This window comes from Stomoxys calcitrans, chromosome 4 (assembly GCF_963082655.1).
Source record: "Stomoxys calcitrans chromosome 4, idStoCalc2.1, whole genome shotgun sequence".
Lineage (NCBI taxonomy): Eukaryota > Metazoa > Arthropoda > Insecta > Diptera > Muscidae > Stomoxys > Stomoxys calcitrans.
The window spans coordinates 22050741-22069642 of NC_081555.1; the positions used below are offsets into that span (position 1 = coordinate 22050741).

Here is an 18902-nt window from a genome sequence, read left to right on the forward strand (position 1 = left end):
TCACATTCTCACACTCATTTTAATAATTAAAAATAAACACTCACCTGCTTCAGTTTATTCTATTTCTCGCAAATATTTCAAACGAAAACAATTGCACCTTCCTTTTTTTTACAAAAAAAAAATAAAACAAGATTCCATTGTACGATAAATCGTTAAGGCGCTTTATGCTTACTTGTTGATGATATGTGTTCATTCGTTCAGCGTTTTCAATGTGATTCTGTTTCATTTCAACGCCGTGCTGCAGTGCTGCCACCCCATTTGGCTTTGCAGTTTGACAGACGCTTTTATATACGGCCGAGTGCACACACAAAGAAAGTTCCTTAAGTTCTCTTGCAAAATTAAGCATAAAAAAGTGTTAAAAAGACTATAGAGACATGTTTAAACATAAACAATTTGTGCAAAAACATTATAATTAATTGAGTTTCCATACAAAGTGAGTAAAAACACCATAATTAACTTTTTATTGTAGTTATGGGTGGTGCTGTTGTGTGTTTGTGTGCAAGAGAATGTGTATATTGGAAGCCTCGCTTGGCTTCTAAATAGAGTAGCCGTTCATGACGCAGTTACAACGGCGATAAAATGTTGGCCAGAGACGGTGAAAAATTCTACATCATCGCAGCAGAAAAAAAATATTTCGTTATAATTTCTACAACTGGCACCCAAAAGTATCTTATAAATATAGTTACTGTGAGTTTGGGTAAGCATTTACTTCATAGCTATGTTAATTTTTCATTTTCACTGCTGGTATTGCGTCTAGTTGTCTTTTTGTTAGGTGTGCTACTTGGACTCGTGTGAAAAGATAATTGTTTGCCAGGCCTCCCCGATTTTCATACATATTCCGTTATTTCTTTTTTGTCCAACAACAATTCTGGAAATAATTGGAAATGCATTCTGTTTCCCTAGAGGTAGAGAAAATTCGAGAATTTTTATTTCGTGTTTTTACACCACCTTTTGGCATGGAAGTTTTACAAGTTGCACCGACAAACATCGAAAGTTAAATTTGACATACGAGTGCTGATGCCGAAGATGAAACTGTAATTGTGTGAAAGCCATGTGGTTTCTTACCTTTATGGCTAGTCAGATGCCCCAACATAACCATTTTTTGCACCACATTATTGTTCGGCTGAACGAATAAAAACTGCAGTGGTTTTGGGGTGCAAATAAATAGCTCTAAAGCAGTAATGGGCAAACACATATACGCACATTATTGTATTGGTACGAATCGAATGCAAAAAAATAATGTTCCGCTGGCTCGTCAATAATGTGCAAATGTGTGAGTGTGTTTTACACTGGCCTAAAGTTTTAACGTTTGTGTAAATGATAGCAAGTCTACAGCAAGTCTACCATTGTTGAAAGTGGTTCCTTAAATTCCCTGCTAGACAAGCCATAACCTATATGAGATCCATTGTAACGCCACACTCGCAGATGTGTAACCAAGTCCTTTGGTTAAGCTAAATACATATAAAAAATCCATTGAGATTCGGGGTAATGTTTAGATTAACCTTCGTAAGATTGCTAGGTTTGTAAATGTGTTGCTGTAGGGTAGCAGTGCTTGGTCAGGCATAATCTTTGAGATGTAATACTGTCATTTCATAATGTGTGCCATTTGTTTATTTATTGATCTGTTGGGAGTTTCATTGAAATGCCATACTCAGTTATATGTAATAAACTGTTATTATTGTTGTATCCACATAATTTCACATATCCAATATTGCCCATGAATATAGCCGGGTCCGAACGGCATGGTACCTAATTAATGTGGCAAGCATTAGGAGGTTGTTGTTGTTGTAGCAGTGTATTGTACTCTGAAGCGGCATCCCTTGCCGATGATGGATTCCATCGGATCAATCCGGTACGTACAACCGGCTTCCGTGGGATTGCAAGGCGTTCAGCGTCATAGTTGGCCTCTGCGCTACGACCTCTCATATGCACATGAGAGTAAAGCGTTTCTTCACCAGCTCTTCAAGCTCCTAAAAGTGAGTTAGCTCGTCTCAGTCCATATCCTCGTTCTCCGCGGGAATAGGATGAGCATTGGTTATATATGTTCGATAGCTTCAAATAGTTTGTTGTAGGGTAATAGTTTGTGGGAAGCTGATAAGTTTCTTAAGGGAAGCTGATAAGTTTCTGTAAGGAAGCTGATAAGTTTCTGTAGGGAAGCTGATAAGTTTCTGTAGGGAAGCTGATAAGCTTCTTTCTTTGAGCGCTAAATTCTTAATCTAGATTCAGTATGTAGATCCAACCGGACATCTCTAGGCGATGATTTCCTGCCTATCTCTAAGATACCAGTAGATACTGCATGTAATTGTTTCTTCCCAGGGTAGGATCTTTGCAGTTCATATGTCTGGAAATGAGTAAACAAATTGTGACCACGTATTAATCGATCGTTTAAGTTTTTGTGGTTGTTGTTGTTTTAGCCACAAGTCTTGAAGGTTGTAGCGATTTCTTACCGGACTGTGGGAAGGCTGGATATTTCTGGTACATTAAACCGACTGCATAGGAATATTGTGGTTGTTATATCCTCTGTTTTTTTTATACCCTCCACCATGGAATGGGTGTATAGCAATTTTGTCATTCGGCTATACATTTGATACCAAACATTAATACGTACATATATATCTATTCTTGATCGTCTTGGCATTCTAATTCGATTTAGATCAGTGATGGGCACATTGTCACTGTTAAAAAGACCAAACTGTTTTTGTGTGAGTTTCATCAAACATCAACTTTCAAATGGAGACAGCCGAAGGAAGCCACACGGAGTTGTTTATCCTGTCCGTTTGCTTTTATTCGTTTTATCCTTTTGTATGTCTGTCTGTTGAAAGCACCCAAAATTTCGAAGTAGTAAAGCTAGGCAGGCGCTTGAAAAGGTTTTGATATAGATGCCATATATGTAAACCGATCTCCCGTTTTGACTTCTTGAGCCTCCAGAAGGCACAATTCTTTTCCGATTTGGCTGCAATTTTGCACATGGAGGTTTGCTATGACATTCAACATCTGTGTTAAGTATGATACCAATTGATCCTTAACCTGATATAGCTCCCATATAAACCGATACAGCTTCTATATAAACGAATTGATTTCTTGAGCCTCTATATGGCGCACTTCTTATACGATTTGACTGCAATTTTGCACAATGACTTCTGTCAGGACATTCAACATACATGCCAAGTATGGCACCAATCGATTCATAACCTCATATAGCTTCCACATAAACCTACATAGGTATATCTCGATTTGACGTCTTGAGTACCTAAGGGGGCCAATTCTCACCCAAATTTATAAAAAAATCCATAGGATATGCTGCTTGACCTTTCATCATTTTTTTTCCTCCTGCCTTTAAAGAGAAACCGTTCAAAGAGATTCACACATGTGATCTATGATGGAGGGTATATAACTTAGCACAGATTCACACATGCGGTCCGTGATGGGAGGGTATATAATATTGCACAGATTCACACCTGCGATCCATGATGGAGTATATGTAACATAGCACATACTCGTTATATATATAAAAACACATTTTCTTCAAAACTTTGAAATTTTAGCTAATTTTTATTTGTCCTTGTTTGAAGGCAACAGCCTTGTCAAGTCATCGTTTTCTCTTACAGTTGTTGTATGGTCATTCACAATAGAAATAGCAAGCAGCTGTCTTCAAAGAGACGAAAGCCATGGTTTAATTAGTCCTCAAACATATTTTGTACTAACTGCTTTGCAGTGTTATGACGATATTGTTGTTAGTTCGATTAGATTCAAAGTCTCTACTTCTTGTAGGCCATATTTTTATCGCAAATTTTGGCAAAAGAGGGCTTTTTTGCATTTTGATAGTTGTGTTTTCTAAGCTCTTGTAGTTATTGTCTAGCCATTTACAATGGTGATAGGAAGCGCCTGTATTTAGATAACAATTCACAATGATGATAGAATTAAGCTGTGTTCAATGAGGCGAAAACCAAGGCTAAAGGCTGAACAATATTAGGGCAATTTGGTTGCTAGTTTGATTTGATCCATTGCAAATTCTTGGAGTTTTGTTTTTATTTTGATAGTCGTGCTTTCCCAAGCTCTTACAGTTGTTATATAGCTATTCGCAATGATGATATGAAGGTGCCGTTTACAATAGGCCGAAAACCACGACTAAAGAATCAGCCGCTGATACATACATAACTACTTGCTGCATTACAATGTACAAATACATGTTTTGGTTGCTAGTTTGATTAGATCGAAGAAGTGCTTAAAAAGTTTTGCAATCAAGGAATTTTGTTTGTTGTTGTAGCAGTGTGTTATATACTGAGGCGGCAGCCCTAGACGATAGAGAACTTGAACCCGTTGGAGTTCCACCGGGTCAATCCGGTATTTGATAGTTGTGTTCTGAGCTCTTACAGTTATTGTCTAGACATTTACAATGAAGAAAGAAAATAGCTGTGTTCAGTTTCCTTCTTGCTCGAGTCTCAACTCCTTGCTGAATTACAATGTTAACACGATTTTATTGTTAGTTTAATTTGGTTGAAAAGACGGTGCCAATGTTAAGCCAGTAAACGGCTTATTGTGAGCTTTAAATACAATGAAGTAACGGCGAGAAAGAAAATTTAGGCCAGGAAGCCAGTGCTACTTACAAAATCCCTAATTGTTTACCATACCACGCACTAAGTTGGTTAATGTCTGTTATTCGCAAAATCCGGGCAATGACAGGAAATGCTCCTTCGTCTCATCATCTTCCCCACATGCCCTACACACGTTATCATTTGCCGCACATTTTTTGCATAAGTGAGCTCGTTATGATACCGTAAGCTATACTGTCCTCCTCCTTACTTCCTTTTAGTAATAGGCTAGTCTTCTCACTCTGTTCAACATGTGGTTTCGTCTCCCACGCATGTAACTCGGGCTGCGTTGCTCCGAAAGGGTTCGGGTTAACAAAGTTTACTAATGACAATCCTCTGGCCCTTTCTGCCAAATCGTCTGCTCTTCCCTTCCCCTTACTCCGCTATGGTCCAGCACCCAAACGATGCGAATAGAGTCATCCTCTGAAAAGGCATTAATCTCCTTGCACTTCAAGACTTTTCGTGACTTTATCGTCCTGATTGCTATTACCCTGATGGCCAATTTACTGTCCGCAAAGATGTTCGCACTAGATGTCCTTGCGGTAACACCACTCCACACATTCCGTGATGGCACGGATCTCCGCCTGCAGGACGGTATTATGCTCAGGATATCGAAAACAGATCTCAGTCCCTGGGTTCTCAATGTAAACCCCAGGTCCTCACTGTCCTCTAGCTTTAATCCATTTTTGTAGCGTGAACATCCAGATGGCAATACCAGACTCCAGTCAATCCAAGACTGCCGCTGGTTGCAGTGCCTCAACCTAAGTGTCGTCTCAGGTATCCGATCGGAAAGCTATTCCATTTTTTTCAAGTTTTCAATCGTCACTTCGATTATACATCGATGATATGACCTTCGTGTATTTTTAAGCCCTTACATTTTTTTTTAGCCATTCACAATGATAATAGAAAGCCGTGTGTTCAATTAGCGGAAAGGCAGGGCTAAAGCTTCAGTGCAGTGCAATGAAATTTGTATGAAAAACATCTATCCATGACAACGAAGTTCTGGATAAATTGCCAGTGCAGGCTTATGTAGAATATCTGTCGGCAGGATTACCATGATATATTTTCATAAATTTGTGTGGTCTCACCCGCAGGGAAATACTCTATTGTGAATGGTAAAATACCATTACAAACAATTATTTATAAAATTGCGTGCACAAATCTTAATAAATTTTTGCAATCAAGAGGTTTTGTTTGTATTTTGATTTGTATTCTTCATACTGTGCTCTTATTGTTATTGCTTAGCCATTCACAATGTAGATATAAGCAGCTGTGTTCAGTGAGCAGAAAGCTAAAGTAGCAGTCGCTGAAACATATTTAACTAACAAGGTTAGTACGATTTGGTTGTTAGTTTGATTAGATCAAAGATAACTTGTGCTGATGCACTATATTATATTCGATCTATATTTTTATCGATTTTTTTTAATCAAGGAGTTTGGTTTGTGCATTTGTTAGTTGTGTTGTCCACCCACTCACAATGATGATAGAAATTGTGTGTTTAGTGCGCCGAAAGCTCCTATTTAATTATTAACAATAATACGCCACTTAAAACAGTGTTACATTAAGGAGCAAAAACAAAAGTAATCTGTTTCGAATAATAGAGCAAAAAATAATTAATTCCTTGGATAATGGCTAAAAGGAAATATATTGTAGCAAAGCTTACTTTAGAATACATTAACAGCACCACCCATATGTTTAGTGAAGAATGCAGTGGGTGACAAACCAAAAAAAAAAATGAGAAACATTCGTAAATTTTATGAAATTGGTATTTTAAATTTTGAAACATATTTTTGAAGAGCTTTTTAATAACTACTGTCAAATTGATGATCTTAATAACAAATATTTTTAAAATAACTTTTTTGGAAAATATTTTCAAATACATATGTATATATGTATTATATCTGTGGTATTATCACCCACTGCATTCATATTTATGAATATTACACGAAATTTATAAAAATGTAGACTTAGAGAAAACATCAATGAAAAATCTTTTTAAAAAATCTGAGCCAATATTTGGATAAGAAAGCGGAATACTTATAAACGTCGAAAGAATTTTTTAACAAATGACTAGAAAAAATTTTTTAACAAATGACTGAAAGAATTATCATGAATGATAATGAAATAAGAAGTGGAAAACTTTTAACTTAAGACTCAGATTTTATACCAGAAACTTTTTATAGAACGAATATTTAATTTTTTTTATACTATGATTTAAAAATATATTATATTTATATTATATAAACATATTTTTGCGAACTGCAAAAATTTTTACTATATTTTTTTTTAATTGTTTGGGGAATATTTTTTTACAACGGAATATTTAATATATACAAAACCATCGAAATTGAATTAAATTTGAAACAATTAACAATGAAAAAGAATGCAAAAATCTATCAATTGAACAACGAAATATGTTAATACGCGAAACCAGCAACAACGAATCAAATGTAAAATAGCGAAAAATAAAAGCAATGCAATAATCAACGAAAAATCAAAGGAGACTCCCTGAAATTACACAACGCGGCGGATATTAGCAAATATATAAATAGCTTCGAGGGTGGCATAACAAAAGGAAAAACTAACTCCACGCATAGTTAAACATCTAAAACATCATTCAAGAAGTTATGAAGCAATTATTAATGGCCCATGTTTCTGTTAGACAAGATATACCATTTTTCATATACATATACCGTTTTTGGACATTCTCGTGTGATAGCCTAAACAAATATCGTTTTTGGTTAAAAAATTGTTTTCGAAACTTGTTTTGTTAAATGTTTTCTACCGATTTTTTTTCACCAAAAATTGTTTATAGAATTTTTTTGTTAAAAAATTTCTTTAAAATTTTTTGGAAATTCTTTAGAAATTTTTTGATAAAAATTATTCTTATAGAAATTTTATGGTATCGAAACTTTTTGATAACAAATTTCTTATAAAAATTTTTTTGATAAAAAGTTTTCTTATCGAAATTTTTTATTAAAAAAAATTTTATAGAAGTTTTTTATAAAAAATTTCTTATAGAAAATTCTTAATGAAAATTTCTTATATTGGTGAAATGTTTCCATTTGTTTTTTTTTTTTTTGGTACATGTACCTTTTTGGACATTATTGTGTAATACCCTAAACAAATATTGTTTTTGGTTAAACATTTTTTTCGGGTCTTATTTTGTTAAACGTTTTCTATAGAATTGTTTTTACCAAAAATTGTTTATAGAAATTTTTTGATAAAAAATTTCTTATAAAAATTTTATGGCAAAAAGTTCTTAAAAAAAATGTTGACGGGATAATTTCTTATATTGGTGAAATGTTTCCAATTTTTTTGATTTTTTTTATAAACGCTTTTACAAAAAATTTATCACTAAAAACTTTTAAAAATTTTTTTGTAAAGACTTTTTTATAAAAACTTTTTTATAAAAACTTTTATAAAAACTTTTATAAAAACTTTTTATAAAAACTTTTTTATAAAAACTTTTAAAAATTTTTTTGTAAAAGACTTTTTTATAAAAACTTTTATAAAAACTTTTTTAAAAAAACTTTTTTATAAAAACTTTTTTATAAAAACTTTTTTATAAAAACTTTTTATAAAAACTTTTTTATAAAAACTTTTTTATAAAAACTTTTTTATGAACATTTTGTATAAAAAATGTTTTTATCGAAAAATTTTTATAAAGTTTTTTTTATAAAAAATTTTCTAAAAACATTTGTCAAATACTTTCTACAAATGCTTTTTTTTATAAAAAATTTTCTATTATAAAAAATAGACAATATATATATAAAAAATATTATAAATATTTTATATATTTTAAAAAGTTTTATAGAAAAGTTTTTATAAAAGTTTTATAGAAAACTTTTTATAAAAGTTTTATAGAAAACTTTTTATAAAAGTTTTATAGGAAACTTTTTATAAAAGTTTTATAGAAAACTTTTTATTAAAGTTTTATAGAAAACTTTTTATAAAAGTTTTGTAGAAAACTTTTTATAAAAGTTTTATAGAAAACTTTTTATAAGAAAGTTTGATAGAAAGCTTTTTATAAGAAAGTTTGATAGAAAGCTTTTTATAAGAAGGTTTGATAGAAAGCTTTTTACAAAAAAGTGTTATGGAAAACTTTTTATAAAAAAGTTTTACAATAAACTTTTTTTATAAAAAGTTACACTAGTGCCCAAATCCACTTGAATTAAGATAATCTCCAAAACCCGTTTACACTACGATTCAAGTGATAGTATTTGTCTACAGTGATGTTTTTGACAGCGTTTTTATTATTATCTGCATTTTTATTGTGTTCAGGACAAGGAGATTTGCTGGAGATCTCAAATAAGTAGATTTGCTCACACTGAAAATGTATGGGAAACTTCATTGTAGGAGATTTTGCTGTGTCTGATTGTATTTATGTTTTATTTTTGAGTAAAGCTTTAACCTTTCTGTGTACGTTCTTTGTATTCTAAATGATTTAGTTATAGTAGACATCGAAAAATTCTAATTTTTGATTTATTTCGGCTTCGGGCGTAGATTTTTATAAAAAAAGCTTTTTTTTATAAAAAAGCTTTTTTTTATAAAAAAGTTTTTTTTATAAAAAAGCTTTTTTTTTTATAAAAAACTTTTTTTTTATAAAAAGCTTTTTTTTTATAAAAAACTTTTTTTTTATAAAAAACTTTTTTTTTATAAAAAACTTTTTTTTTATAAAAAACTTTTTTTTTATAAAAAACTTTTTTTTTATAAAAAACTTTTTTTTTATAAAAAACTTTTTTTTATAAAAAACTTTTTTATAAAAAAACTTTTTTATAAAAAACTTTTTTATAAAAAACTTTTTTATAAAAAAACTTTTTTATAAAAAAACCTTTTTATAAAAACATTTTTAAAATAAAGCTTTTAAAATAAAGCTTTTTTTTAAATATTTTTTTAAAAAAATTATTTAAAACTTTTTTACATAAAATTCTTGTTAAAAATTTCCTACAGAATTTTTTTCTAGAGTTTTTGTTTTGACAAAACGTCAATGTAAATTTGCTCATGAACATTCCATTAAGGAACTGGGGCAAACATCCCTTAACATTTTTGGGTAAAAATTTTATATCTAATCAATTATGTTGGTAATCGTGGGTTAGTAGTTTTGCAGCTTTTTGTTCTGAGTGTAGATTGTCTAAATCACATAAGCTCTGACCTTGCAAGCAAGCAATTTTTTGTCCTTTCGAAAGTAGATCGTTGTTAGTTGGGAGGCATTTCTGGGGCTTATCTCCTAAGGGCCATACTAATACCCCCACCAATAGTGGCATCACTTCGCCAACTTTTCTTCTTTAAGAAATACCGCCTCTTTCGTAAGAAATTCTAATGCGTTTTCTGTTCGTTTCAGTTATTTTTCGAAAAACAAAAAAGTTGCTTGGCTCTCAACGCAAGGTCCAGCTTTAATCTGTCAAACATGTTCGAATTTTGTTGTCTGTGTATAAAAATTTGTACTGATCACCGCAAGCTCAATGACGAAAATGGCCATCCCAATGATGTCTATGAATTGGCGGTAAAATATTTTTCTCCTGTGGTAAGTTGAACGAACCATTTGAGAATCGTTAGAATTTTGGGTGTTGATGCATGCATATTTTCCATATCTTACAGTTATTGAAATTGAAGAATAGGACTCAGGTGTCGGTAGTATGCGCAAAATGTTGGAGCCATATTTCCGATTTTCACACATTCCAAGAGGCTGTGTTTGAAGCTCAAAGAAAGCTTTCTGCGGTAAATAAACGTTCAGAAACTGTGGCAAAAGCCCCACCTGATGGTTCTGATCTTAACTTGGAAAATGTTCAGGTCAAAATTGAACAGGAAGCAGAAGAGCATAGTGACACAGCAGGCGGCATGATGGCTCCAAATACCTCCCAAAATTATGATAACAATGACATTGAATCTCTAATGGACCATCATTTGATTGTTAGGTCTGATTATTTCCACAATAACATTGCGGAATTTGTCACCATCAAAAATGAACCCATGGATAGTCCGCCAGATTGTGGCTCTGAGGCAATGGTGGTGGCAACTTGCCATGATGTGGATAAGGAGTCGAAAAAGTTTGATGAGCTTATTGAATATCTGGGAGGTGATGTTGATGTGAAGCCCAACATCGAGGCAGACCTTATCGAAAGTGGCTTGCAAACTCAAGATCATGACTATTGCGATCAAGAGCCCTGTCTTCAAGATGTGGTGAAACTAGAAAACGAAAGTTTGCAATACGAATTGGAGTTTTTGGCCTTAGAACCCGAGGTGTTAGGCACAAATGATAATAACTCTAGTTGTAGTAAGGTTGTAAGCACCAACGACTCGGAAAGCGATTCGGATGCCAATACTGAACCAAAGACCCAGACTGAGGTGGATGAGAATCAGGAGACTCGTACTGGTCTGACACTCAAGAGAAGCCTGAAGCGTCCTCAAACCATCGAGGAGTTTGATACATTCATAGCTAAATGGCGACCCGAGTTGGAGTGCCTGCTTTGCCACGACATAAGCCCGACTTTTTCATTGCTGCAGCAACATTTTAAAGAACACCATCCCTCAGAGAAGTGTTTCATAGAATGTTGCGAGAAGAAATTTAACTATCGCTACGAAATCGAGGAACATGTTCTGTACCATAAGGAACCACGAATTTACAAATGTGAGGTGTGCTATAAATGTTTTACCGTTAAAACCTCGCTCAAGGAACATCTATTGAAAACACATTCCGGCCGCCGTAAAGCGGACCCCTTTAGATGTCCCACCTGCGGCAAGGCCCATTTGTGTAAAACAACCTTGAGGCATCATATGAAATTTTTCTGTGGCAGTGCCAATCGGCGAAAAGATGGCAAATATGTGTGCACTGAATGTGGCAAATCATATCTGGGCCCCAAGGGCTTGAGGCGGCACATTAACTTCAAGCACTTGGAGCGCAAGTCATTTAAATGTACAATTTGTGATAAGGCTTTCATTGATCAGGTGGATTTGCGTGAACACATGGATAGCCATACTGGAGAAAAGTCGCTGACGTGTGCCTTTTGTCCACGGAAATTTCAATATCGCACTGTGCTGTATCATCACTGTCTGCGGGAGCATCGTGCTGAATACGAGGCAAAAAAGATAGAGAGAAAAGCTCAAATTGCTGAATTGAAGAAACCACTCACCTGTGCGTTTTGCAACAAGGTGTACGCCAAAGCATCCAGTTTAAATACCCATGAGAGATCAAAGCATTATGAGGAATATCAGAAACGTAAAGAAAGTGGCGTACTAAAATGTCGCATATTATCTAGACCTAGTTAGAAGTTGGCACCAGTGGGGGGCATGGAGTGGGGGAAAAACATCAGTAAGACTAAGAAATTCTAACAAAAATTGTTTTATATATGTACATTTTGGAAGTCTTTCCAATATCAAAGGTTGTAAAAATTGTATAAAAATTAATCACGATTTCCGTTTACGTTGGTTAATTAGGAAACTTATTTCCATATGCAACCATTTTCCCCAATCAGATTATTTTAAAATGATGAAATCTCTGGCATATGAAGTGTTTTGTGGTTGCTTATAAAATTAAACAAAAGAATATTGTATTAAGTTAAAGCCACTTACTATGGGGCAAGTTTCCTATAATGAACCAGATCACTTCTAAATTATAAAAAAAACCTGCATTGAAGGCAAACTTTTGCTTTTTAAATGCAATTTTTGTGAATATTAAAAAAACAGCTTCAATGTGGCAATACGTTAATTCCACTAACTTGCACTTGATGGACCCGGGTAATATTAACCTATTTAAAATTTTTTGGTATTAGAATTGTGTTTAATTTCAAATTGTTGTAAAGAAAATGTATGCTTGTAAAATCATTAAAAGAAACGAAATTTGTGTTACGTTGCATGCACTAACTGGTTTTTATTATGGATCCCTAAACTTGTTTAGCGATAAAAAAGATTGCGGAAGAGCCAAATAGTAGATGTCTAAATTCAAATCAAGTGAAAAACTGGAAAATACCGATTCAATATTCTTATACGCTGTTTCTACTGAGTCTTTATGAACCCCGTTATCTTAACTATTACAAATTCTTGAGAACGAGTTATTTACTTCATATCTATGCTTGTAAAAATCCTTAAACCAAAAGAATTTCTGTTACGTTGAAACCACTAACTAGGTTATCTTTTTTTATTTTGGATCGTTAAAACTGTTAAATAGCAAAATGGTTTGCAAAGAAAGTAAATATAGGCTTGCCTAAATTCAAATCCTGAAAAAACTAGAGCAGCTTCATTCTGGACATACGTTGGTTCAACTAACTAAGACTTTATGCATCTGTTTTAATTGTAATTATTATTTTGTTGGGGTAAGTGACAATTTGTTCAAATCTATTTGATTGCTGCTTGTCAAATGCATTTGATTTTTTTCACTTTGTAAATATCAATAAGACAAATGTTTTTTTTTTTGTCACGTTTAATCCACTAACTAGGATGTATGTTTTACATTTTGGGTCCCGAGAATTATTAACTAATCAAAAGGCTTGCAAAGGAAGCAAAAATCTTTTAATGTATAGAAAAAAAGCTCTAGCTTTACAATACGTAAGTTTCACTAACTGGAACTTTTGTTTCCTGCAAAAAGCTTTGGCTTTGCAATACGTTAGTTTCACTAACAGGGAATTTTGTTTCCTGCACAAACCTTTATGCCTCCCAAGAACTTTTTAATTGAAAATTCTTATTCAGATCATTAAAACCAAAGAATTTTGTGTTACGTTTTACGTTTCACTAACTAGGGTGTATTTTCTTCATTATGGCCATCTAGAGATGACATAAAAAATACGAGTTGTTTAGTTGTTGGTCAAAGCCATATCTTGTTATTAAAAAAAAATTCTGCAGTTTTCCGTTACGTTGATTACACTAACTGGGACTTTATCACACAATTAACACTCTGAGGTACGATCTGTGTAATCTTAAGTAATATGTGTATTGTAAAAACCATTTTAACCAAATGAATGTGGTGTTACGTTTAATTCGTTAAACGTTTAATATATTGAAGGTATGTTTATATTATGGGCCACAATAACATAAATAATAACAAGCTTCCTTGCCTAAATTCAAATCTAATAAACAGATCCAATTTTGGGTTACGTTAATTTCACTAACTGGGATATTTCTATTTGAAAAAGGGTTAATAGTCCCCCAAAAATTTTTTAATATTAAATAATTTGCAAAATAAAGCATTAAAAATGATTTTTTTTAGCATTGCATGTTTGGAACCTCACCAAACTTACTTTTGCTTTACGTTGGCATGACTAACTAGCTTGTCTATTTCATATGAAGAGTTATATAGATCTATGGTTCACTTGGAATTTAAATTTGATTATCAAGATAAACAATTTTCTTTTACAAATTTCAAAAACCCAGTACAAGTTTGCATACGTTGGCAACACTAGCTAGTAAATTTACTTCTATAACGAATCTAAGGGATTTTAGTGTCTCAAGGCATGGTTAGGGATTCAATGGTGGTAGCGTATCAAATACATTTTTCCCACATAGATTTTCAAAACACGTTTTACGTGACGTTTTAAAATGCAGCTTTCTGTTACGTTAGACTCACTAACTTTAACTTTCTTTTTCCCCCAAAATGATAAATAACAGGTATAGTTTACAATTTAATTAATATATGTACATGTTATAACCTTATGTTATTTAGGTTATGAAAAATGCTACGTTTACTTCACATACGTAACGTTTTTACTAACGGGCACTTTTTTTCCAGTCTTTGTATCTTAAAACTGAATCACTTTTAAGTATTTGAAAACCTTAATAGATGTTAAAAACTAACGTCCTAATTTACAAAATTTAATGTGGTTTTAAATTAGGTTTATTTGGCATATTTCCTTTATAGAACTGTCAAATAAACCTATTTTAAGGCATCATAAAGTTTTGGGAATAAGGCCGTAAGGCCGAGGTGTCACACACTGGGCCGTTTTTTCTTTATAAAATGGGGATTATGGATCTGAGCGATATTGAGATTACCAAAAGTATAGATAGGTATTTAATAAACGTATTATAAACATTTTTTTTTAATTTTATGACCTTACGCTACGTTACTTAAGTTATGAAAAGTTTTCAGCTAGGTTTGTCAAATAATTAGATATTCTTAAAAGCTTTTTGAGTTATAAAGATGTTAAAATATGAATGTATTCATTTCTTAGGATATCTCTTGACGTTACGTTGTCTTTTGGACATTTTTTGTAGTTTATATTCTATAAACTATCTGTACCTTTTGGTTTGGAATGTTTGCCAATTAGTTTTTTTTTTAGCGAAGTTTTCCTTGCTTTTTTAACATATTGTACAATTTTGCGTCACGTTTCTAGGTCCTCTTTCTCTATGAGATTCTAAAGATTCGCATGTCCTAGAAAGATGGTCCAAAGTTGGGTGCATGAGTATTTTTTTTCATCGGAATGTGTAATATAATACATAGAATATTTTGCAATATGATAATAAATGATTCATAATACCTTTCTTGGCGTTACGTTATGTTACGATACGTCATCACAATTTAAACCTTTTTATATAATACAACTTTTATATACCATTGATGTTTATAAGGGCAATTTTAAGCTCGAAAATTTAACAAAATTTTGCTCATCTTTGTATTGTACAATTTTGCGTTACGTTTACTTTACTAACTAGGCCCTCACCCTGTTCTATTCATTATTAAATTTTTTTATTGAATTTGATGAATTGATTTGAAATTATGTTGCCTCAAATCTTTATTTTAAGAAAACAATTTACATTAAGTATTTATATCTTTTGTAAAAGATAAAAAATTGACATCTGTCACACTATAGCCTTTAAGCATTTTTGTTCTATAAACTGTAGCTGTAAGATTTGTATATTTTAAATAAAAAATATATAATTCAGCAAAATTGGATTTTTGTTTAATTTTTTTTTAATAACATTGTTTGTCTTTCGAGAAATTTTCATAGAAATTTTGTCTTTTGAGAAAATTTCATGGAAATTTTGTTTTAGTGAAAATTTCATGGAAATTTTGCCTTTCATGGAAGATTTGTCTTGAGAGAAATTTTTATGGAAGTTTTGTCTTTACAGAAAATTCTGAAAAATCTACTGAGAGTTCAAGTGTGTGTGCTTGCTTTAAAGTTTTCACAAAGGGTTTTACCTTTAAGCTGATTTTAGGCATCAGTTGATTTTGTATCAGCTGATTTTCATATTTAAGTGCGGTCCTCTGCGTCTACAACAATTAGCTGTTTTTGCGATTTTCCCATATAAGCTGATTTTGACATATAGGCTGATGTTGAAGTGTCTGTCACCTAACTGAAGTATCACGTGGTTGGAATATCAGGTGATTTTGACATATTAGTTTCTTTTATATCATCTTTTTTGACACTTTTAGCGGGAATTAACTTTTAGCGTGTTTCACCTAAATTTCACGTATCAGCTGATATGTCAATATCAGCTGATTTAGACATATCAGCTAATTTTGACATAACAGCTAATTTTGACCCATCAGCTGATTTTGACATATCAGTTGATTTTGACATATCATCTTATGTTGACGTATCAGCTGATTTTGACATATTAACTGATTTTGACATATCAGCGGATTTTGACATATCAGCTGATTTTTACATATCTGCTGATTTTCACATATCAACTGATTTTGACATATAAGCTGATTTTGACATGTCAGCTGCTTTGGAGTTTTTTGCTGTTTTCAACATATCTAGCGAGAGTTCAAGTTTGTTCGCGTGCTTAAAAGTTTTCACAAAGGTGTAGGCTAATTTTCACGTATCAGTTGATTTTGACATATCAGCTGATTATGACATATCTGCTGATTTTGACATATCAACTCATTTTGACATATCATCTAATTTTGAAATATCAGCTGTTTTTAACATATCACTTTATTTTCACATCGTTTCCTTTGTTTTATCAGCTGATTTTTGACATGTCTTCATTTTGTTCTTGCATATGGGCAATTTCAAAATTTTTGTTAATTCCAAGATGTTTTTTGTCTGTTTCAGTTATTAAACCACGTAACATTGCTTGAATTCTCTGCTACTAGATGTTTAAAACCTAAAACTGTTGACGTAAAGGTCTTTTATTCTCTAAAATGTCCAATTCAAATCTTTGTCGGCTATGTTTGAACCCATGTTCTAGTAGATCTCGTAATCTATATGACAAAGACGGACTTAGGACAGAGGCTTATGAATTGCTGGCCAATTATTTTACTCCAGAGGTGAGTTAGAAGAAAATCCCTTTAACTTTGTTTTGGGATTAGAGTAATAAATGACAACTCTCTCTCTCTCTCTCTATGGCATTCTTACAGCTTTTGCAAAAGGAATGTGGCAAACATTTGACCAGAGTTTGCTTCAAATGCTGGAGCTATATTGAGGAATTTCGTGGATTCCAACAATCAGTTTTGTTTAAGCAAACACAATTGGAGGCCAGCTGGTCTGTTGAAATGGCAAAAACTTCGATGGGAACTTTGGAAAAGCCTGTGGTTCAAGCTGAAATCCCTGAGGGAGGACTTCAGGCTTATGATAATAGTTGGGCTTTAAGAAGTTCCTGGCATACCAAAATGGAAATCAGTGATGAACTGCCTTGCACATCTTCTCAGGCTTTAAGTCGAGTTGTGTTCGATTCTGTACAAACAACTGCAAATGAAGTTTCCATTAAATCGGAAACAGACCCAGAGGATGTTAATGAAATCTTAGTTCAAGGTAGAGAAACTTGTACTTCCCATCAAGTCTTCATAAATGAAATGGAAGAAGTCATGGTTGAAACATCTTCTGAGGTTTCAAATGAGTCCAGTAACTGTGAAGAAAGTCAACAATCAATGCGTAGATTTATGGGTGGGGAATTCAATAATGAAATAAAGGAGTTTCCTAGCACATATCCACCTCAGAACAACCCCAGGCTTGTTATGGGTAAAACTTTCAAAAGAAAGTTGTCTAAAGACACTTCAAGAACATTGTGTGATAGGTTAACAAGCGATATTGGAGAGTTGCAACAACAATTGGTGACCAAAGTCAATAACAACAATTTTGATATAACTAGTTGCAATGAAGACCAGCTAGAGAATTGCCCAGCATCTCATACGAAAAAATTGCGTATGATTTCGGAGAAGGATTCAGAAGTATCAGTTGAGGAGGTCTTTAGTTATGAATCTGTTAGGAAAGAGAATGAAGGTATGGACTTGACTTCTCAGGACAATGAAATCATAGATATCGACACCTCCAGCTGGGATACTGAAGAAGAAGATGAAAATGATTCGGTAACCGAATCCGGAGAAACGATTTCAACTCAGTTTTATAAAAATTTTCATATTAAATTCATAAACAAGAAAAAACGCCGCAAAGATCTCAACAGTCAAGAAGATAAGAAATTGCCTCAAGGAATACAGCCTAAAGGCTTTAAGGAAAATATGCCCAGCAATCAAAATGAATTAACAAGCTTGACTTTAGAGAAAGAATCTCCTGAAGAAGATCTTTGCTTGGCAAATGAAAATCCTGTAAAGAGACGGATTTACAAACCCACCTATGTAAGGAATTTAAAACATCCACAGACAGTAGAAGAATTTGATGAATTCATAGCCAAATGGAGAGAAAATTTACAATGTGTTATATGCCCTTACAGCTGTTCCAAATTTTCCCTACTCCTACAACACTTTCAATTAGAACATCCCCTAGAGCAATGTTATATTATGTGTTGCCAACTTAAATTATATCATCGCTATGAAATCGAAAGTCATATTCTGTACCACCAACAACCCGAAGCCTTTAAATGTGAAATATGTTTCAAATTATTTGCCTCTAGACCCTCGCTGCGTGAACATTTGGCCAAACATCATAGTGATAAGCCTCAGGAGGCCAAAACATTCAAATGTCCCCATTGTCAATCTCAATTTATGCATAAAAGCTCTCTCAATGAGCATGTCAACTATTTCTGTAATAAGCAAGAGAAGCAGATCGAACGTCAACATAAATGCGATAAATGTGAACGTTCATATTCTTCGCTAAAAGTCCTGAAAAGGCATTACAATAAATCTCATCAGGATTTATCATCTCAAGTGGTCAAGAAATTCAAATGTGATATCTGTGATAAAACCTATGATTTAAGACGTGATCTACAAGATCATATGAGCAGCATTCATAAGGGAGAGCCTGCAGTAGTTTGTTCTCTGTGCAGCAAATCCTATGCTCACAAGTCTACTCTACATGCTCATCTAATGAAGGAACATCGTCCACAATATGAGGAAATGAAAAGGCAAAAGGAGCAACTTCGCCATATTAAGAAGACTTTTGCCTGTGCCACATGTCAAAATGTCTACCAAACTCG

The 18902-nt window shown here is 33.0% G+C and overlaps 2 protein-coding genes across 3 annotated transcripts in view; both read left to right on the forward strand.

Moving 5' to 3' along the window:
* Nucleotides 1-285: 285 nt before the first annotated feature.
* Nucleotides 286-18902, forward strand: part of LOC106084690 (uncharacterized) — a 163123-nt gene continuing 144506 nt past the window's right edge. The window contains exon 1 of the mRNA XM_059367061.1: nucleotides 286-433. The gene's annotated coding sequence lies outside the window, so the exon portion shown is untranslated. The remainder of the gene's footprint in view (nucleotides 434-18902) is intronic.
* LOC106084646 (zinc finger protein 91) overlaps nucleotides 444-18902 on the forward strand; it is a 41327-nt gene continuing 22868 nt past the window's right edge. For both annotated transcript variants that reach the window (XM_013248527.2, XM_013248501.2), the window contains exon 1: nucleotides 444-697. The gene's annotated coding sequence lies outside the window, so the exon portion shown is untranslated. The remainder of the gene's footprint in view (nucleotides 698-18902) is intronic.